General features: G+C 49.3%; 1 protein-coding gene across 1 annotated transcript in view; it reads left to right on the top strand.

The window, feature by feature from the left end:
- The first annotated feature begins 5,958 nt into the window (after positions 1 to 5,958).
- Positions 5,959 to 6,216, top strand: part of gmppaa (GDP-mannose pyrophosphorylase Aa) — a 47,265-nt gene continuing 47,007 nt past the window's right edge. The window contains exon 1 of the mRNA XM_043694401.1: positions 5,959 to 6,174. The gene's annotated coding sequence lies outside the window, so the exon portion shown is untranslated. The remainder of the gene's footprint in view (positions 6,175 to 6,216) is intronic.

The following is a 6,216-nucleotide window of genomic DNA, read 5'->3' as shown; positions in this document are numbered from 1 at the left end:
CTTGTGTCACCACCTTTAGGGAACACAGGGTCTGTATGCAGAGACCCATCTGCATGTTGATGTTACTAAGGTTTTTGCCACTTACTGTATACTACCCTCCTGCAATAGACATAGGTGACTTCTTACTCACAGATTGTGAAATGATGCTCCCTGGTCCTGGATTCTCCCACAAGAAGAAAGGAAAATAACTAGAGCGAGAATAGGACCCCTCAAGGACCAAGGTGGACATCCATGTGTGGAAAACCATAGGAGATGGGCGAGGTCCGCAATGGATATTTCTCCTCTATGTTCACCTGTGGAGAAAGACATGAAGACTTGAGAACTTGGGGAAGTTAGTGGTCATATCTTGGGGACAGTCAATATCACTGTGGAGGAGGTGTTGGACGTATTAGAATGTGTGAAGGTGGATACATCTCCTGGTCCTGACCAGATACATCCAAGAACCCTGCAAGAGGCTGGAGAAGAAATTGCGAGGGTCCTGGTTGATATCTTTACATCATTGTTAGCCACCAGTGAGGTCCCAGAAGACTGGAGGGTAGCAAATGTTGTGCCCTGATTCAAGTAAGGCTGCAAAGGAAAGCCTGGGAACTATAGACCAGTCAGTTTAACATCTGCGTTAGGTAAATTACTTGAGAAGATTCTGAGAGATAAGATATACATGCATTTGGAAAGCCTGGGTTTGACTAGGAATAGTCAGCGTGGGTTTGTGAGTGAGAGATCATAGTCAAAGAGTGCGATGCTGGAAAAACACAGCCAAATCAGGCAGCATTTGAGTAGCAGGAGAATCGACGTTTCAGGCATTAGCCCTTTATCAGGAATGAGGCTTGTGGGCCGGGAGGGCTGAGAGATAAATGGGAGAGGGGTAGGATGGGGTTGGGAAGAAGGTAGCTGGGAATGCGAGAGGTAGATGAAGGTGGGGGTGAAAGTGATAGGTCAGAGTGGAGGATGGGAAAGACGATGGATGGGTAGGACAGTTCAAGAGGGCGATGTCGAGTTGGAGGGTTGGGACTGGGATAATGGGGGGGAGGGGAAATGGGGAAACGGGTGAAATCCACATTGATCCTGTGTAATTGCAGAGTCCCGAGGCGGAAGGTGAGGGGTTCTTCTTCCAAGTGTTGGGTGGTTAGGGTTTGGCGATGAAGGAGGCCCAGGACCTGCATGTCCTTGACGGAGTGGGAGGGGGAGTTAAAGTGTTCAGCCACAGGGCAGAGGGGTTGGTGAGTGCGGGTGTCCCACGATCCACAAGTTGGCATTCTGTCTCCCCGATGTAGAGGAGACCACATTGTGTGCAACAGGTACAGTAGATAATGTGTGTGGAAGTGCAGGTACACCTCTATCAGATGTGGAAGGAACCTTTGGGGCCCTGGACAGAGGTAAGGGGGGGAGGTTGTGGGCCCAGGTTTGCAATGGCAGGAGAAGGTGCAGATGGGGAGGATGGGATGGTGGGGGGACATGGACCTGACAAAGGAGTCACAGAGGGAATGGTCTCTCCAAAACGCAGCTAGGGGTGGAGAGGGAAATATATCTCTGGTGGTGGGGTCTGTTTGTACTTGGTGGAAATGGCGTAGGGTGACGTGGTGTTTCCGGAGGTTGGTGGGGTGGAAGGTGAGGACCAGGAGGGTTCTGTCGTTGTTGCGATTGAAGGGATACATTCAAGGGCGGAGATAGAGGAGATGCACTGGGGAGGGCATCATCAACCACGTGGGAGGGGAAATTGCAGTCTTTGAAGAAGGAGGCCATCTGGGATTCTCTATGGTGGAATTGGTCCTCCTGGAAGCAGATGAGGTGGCGATGGAGGAATTGGGAATAAGGGCTGGTGTTTTTACAGGAGGCAGGGTGGGAGAAATTGTAGTCCAGGTAGCAGTGGGAGTCGGTGGGTTTGTAGTGGATGTCCATGTTGAGTTAGAGGCTGGAAATGGAGATGAAGAGTTCCAGGAAGGGGAAAGAGGTGTATGAGATGGTCCAGGTGAACTTGAGGTCAGGGTGGAATGTGTTTGTGAAGTTGATGAAATGTTCAACCTCCTCTTGGGAGCACGAGGTAGCGCCAATACAGTCATTGATGTAGCAGAGGAAAAGGTGGGGAATGGAGCCTGTGTAGCTGTAGATAATGCACAGTTCCACGTACCTGATGAAGAGACAGGCATAGCTGGGGCCCATGTGGGTGCCCATAGCTACCCCTTTGGTCTGAAGGAAATGGGAGGATGGGAAGGAGAAATTGTTGAGGGTGAGGATCAGTTCAGCCAATCGACTGAGTGTGTATGTGGAAGAGTACTGGTTGGGTTGGCGGGAGAGGAAGAAGCAGAGGGCTTTGAGGCATTCACCATGGCAGATGGATGTGTACAGGGACTGGATGTCCATGGTGAAGATGAGGCATTGGGGCCAGGGAAACAAAAGTCATGGAGGAGGTGGAGGGCGTGGGTGTTAGAGTTCTTTGATGAAGTGACCAGGCAGGTTGACAAGGGCAGTGTGGTAGATGTAGCCTTTATGGGTTTCAGTAAGGCCTTTGATAAGGTTCCACACGGTAGGCTGCTCTGAAGGGTTAGATCGCATGGAATCCAGAGGGAACTGGCGAATTGGATACATAATTGATTTGATGGTCAGAAACAGAGGGTAATAATGGAAGGATCCTTGTTGGACTGGAGGCCTGGGACTAGTGGAGTGCCTCAGGGATCGGTGCTGGGCCCACTGCTGTTTGTTATCTATATTAATGATTTGGATGAGAATGTACAAGGGATGATTAGTAAGCTTGCAGATGACACTAAAGTAGGCAGTATCATGAACAGTGAGGAAGGTTATCAGAAATTGCAGCAGGACCTTGATCAGCTGGGGAAGTGGGCCGAGAAATGGCAAATGGAGTTTAATATAGATAAGGGTGAGGTCTTGTATTGTGGAAAATCAAATCAAGGCAGGAGTTTCATGGTGAAGGGCGGGGCCTTAAGGAGTGCAGTGGAACAGAGGGACCTTGGAGTTCAGGTGCACGGTTCTCTGAAAGTGGAGTCCCAGGTAGACAGGGCAGTGAAGAAGGCTTTTGGCACACTGGCCTTCATCAGGCAGGGCATTGAGTATAGGAGTTGGGACGTTATGTTGCAGTTGTACAGGATGTTGGTGCACTCAGAGTATTGTGATCAGTTTTGGTCACCTTGCTACAGGAAGGATGTTATTAAACTGGAAAGAGTGCACCTGAAAAACCTTTCCCTGTTTCCAAGGTTTCTGGGGCCTTCCAAGGTCATACATAGCGTTATATAAACTATGGGCCTAGAGAACTAAAGGGCATCAGTTTAAGGTTAGAGGGGAAAGAATAAAAAGGAACCCAAGGGGTTTTTTTACACAGAGGGTGGTGCGTGTATGGAATGAGCTGCCAGCGGAAGTGGTTGAGGCGGGTCCATTAACAACATTTAAAAGGCATTTGGACAAATACATGGATAGGAAAGGATTAGAAGGATATGGGCCAAGTGCAGGGAAATGGGGTTAGAGTGGATGGGCATTTTGGTCGGAGTGGGCCAGTTTGGGCCAAAGGGTCTGTCTCCGTGCTGTAGGACTCTCTGACTCCAAGAGCAACATCATCTCTGCATCTAACCAGACAAGTTCTCAAGAACCATGTATGCTTCAGTCAGGTCACCTGTTATTCTCCTAAACTCCAACGAGTACATGCTCAACCTCTCCTCACGAGATAGTCTCTCCATATCTGGGATCAGCTGAGTGAACGTTCTCTGTATTGTCTCTATCTTTCCTTAGATAAGGGGCCCAAGGGTGTTCACAATGTTCCAGCTATGTTCTAACAAGTGCCTTGTGAAGTTTGAGCAAGACTTCCCGATGTTTGTTCTCCATTTTCTTAATAAAGGCAAACATTCCACTTGCCTTCCCTATAACCTACTAAACTTGGATGCTAGTTTTTTGTGATTTATGCATAAGAACCCCTTAAAATTCCCTCTGTGGAGCATCGCTTTCTGCTGTCTTACTCAATTTAAATAATAGTCAGCTCCTTTATTCTTTCTGCAAAAGCGTTTAAATTTTACCATGTATTTCTAATGCTCTTCTATTGTATCTTCAATAATAGACTCTAACATTTTCCCAACAGCAGGCATTAAGCTAAGTGGCCTAGAGTTACCTTTATTTTATTGTCTCTTTGCCTTTTTAAATGAAAGTATTACTTTGGCAGTTTTCCAATCCTCCTGGACAGTTCCAGAATCCTCTAATATCCTAGATGCATCCCACCTTGTCCAGGGAACCTACTGGTTTTTGACCCCATCTGTTTCTTTATTACTTTTTCTCCAGTTATTTTGCTTATCTCTTCCCATACAACCATCTTGGATCCTTGAGTATTTTGTAATTGGAATGCATTTAATGTGAAGACTGATCCATTTATTCAACTCCTCTGCCATTTCCTGGTTCTTCATTATTTATCCCTGGCCATGTTTTCTACACGGTAGCTGTACACTTGAATACGTTTCCTCTTTATATATTTAGAGATGCTCTTGCAGTCCATTTTGATATTATTTGGAGGTTGACACTCAATGTTTATTGTCTCCGTCTTATTTTTTTTCTTCTCTCTTTAAAAGTCTGACTCACTACCAGTCTATGCTGCATTTATTTGTTTCATTCAGTTTGATGCTATTCTTAACTGCCGTGGTTAACCATGGTAAATTTATCTTGTTTCACATCATGTGGAGCTGGCAGTTTTGGACTGTGGTGGACAAAGTTAGAAATCACACAACACCACATTATAATCCAACAGGTTTATTTGGAAGCACTATCTTTCGAGGCGCTGACTCTTCGTCAGGTGGTTGTGAAACATGACGGTGCGACACAGACTTTATAGCAAAAGGGTTACAGTGTCATGAAGTTGTAATGATGTATTAAACAACTTTAGTTATAAATGACACAACACCAGGTTCTAGTTCTTAAACAAATTTAGATCAAGTCTTTCATCTTTTAGAGTGGGATTTGGTGGTTTAGGTTCTTTAACATGTAAATCCCATAATTACATTCTCAAGATTTGGAGGAGCTGGTGTTGGACTGGGTTGGACAAAGTTAGAAATCACACAACAGCAGGTTATAGTCCAACAGGTTTAATTGGAATCACACTAGCTTTCGGAGCGACGCTCATTAGCCAGGTGGTTGTCTACTGTTGGACTATAACCTGGTGTTGTGTGATTTTTAACTTGAGCATTGTCAAGTTGGTGTGGGTTTATCTAACACGGTAATAGGTGCCAGCCCAGCCCAGGCAGTGTCTGATGGTAAACCCTGTTTCTAAAGTGGCTCTGACAAGGCTTTGTGAGGGTGTGAAATGTAACTGTGGGAACTGAGGCCTGCTGCTGGGTGACCTCTAACCCCCCTGTCAGGCATTAACTAGTTAGTTATAACCCCACACCCCACCCCCATGTCAGGCATTAACTAGTTAGTTATAACCCCACACCCCACACCCCTGTCAGGCATTAACTAGTTAGTTATAACCAGTTGTTGGTGTTAAACTGCTCTCCCATCCCCCACTGCCCAGGGGAGGGGTTACAGCCACACCGTGGGGGAGGGCCCTACACCAGGCTCCGCCCAGGGGAGGGGTTACAGCCACACCGTGGGGGAGGGCCCTACACCAGGCTCCGCCCCTGGGGAGGGGTTACAGCCACACCGTGGGGGAGGGCCCTACACCAGGCTCCGCCCCTGGGGTGGGGTTACAGCCACACCGTGGGGGCGGGCCCTACACCAGACCCCGCCCCTGGGGAGGGGTTACAGCCACACCGTGGGGGCGGGCCCTACACCAGGCTCCACCCCTGGGGAGGGGTTACAGCCACACCGTGGGGGAGGGCCCTAAACCAGGCTCCGCCCCTGGGGCGGGGTTACAGCCACACCGTGGGGGCGGGCCCTATACCAAGCACCGCCCTTGGGGCGGGGCTGTCCCTCCAGCTCCACCGTCATCACTCCCCGACACCCACCCACGGGTCGCATGATCCCAGTCATCATCAGAGTGCGCCGGAAGTGGTTGGCGAGTGCGAGTGTGTCCGAGCGGCGGTGGGAGCGCGCGCGGAGACAGAGCTACCCCCCCTCCCCCCAAGCGGGACAGAGAGCCTCCCCCACCCCCACCCCCACAAAACCCTGAGACACAGAGCTCCCCCGACACACACCCGCCCGGAGGCGCGATGCTGAAGGCCGTGATTCTGATTGGGGGCTCCCAGAAAGGTACCGTCACAGGGGGCGGGGCCACGGGGAGGGGGCGGGGCC

This window comes from Chiloscyllium plagiosum, chromosome 7 (genome assembly GCF_004010195.1).
Source record: "Chiloscyllium plagiosum isolate BGI_BamShark_2017 chromosome 7, ASM401019v2, whole genome shotgun sequence".
Lineage (NCBI taxonomy): Eukaryota > Metazoa > Chordata > Chondrichthyes > Orectolobiformes > Hemiscylliidae > Chiloscyllium > Chiloscyllium plagiosum.
Note: the sequence above shows the minus strand (reverse complement) of the source record. Positions and strands in the feature narration are given on the sequence as shown.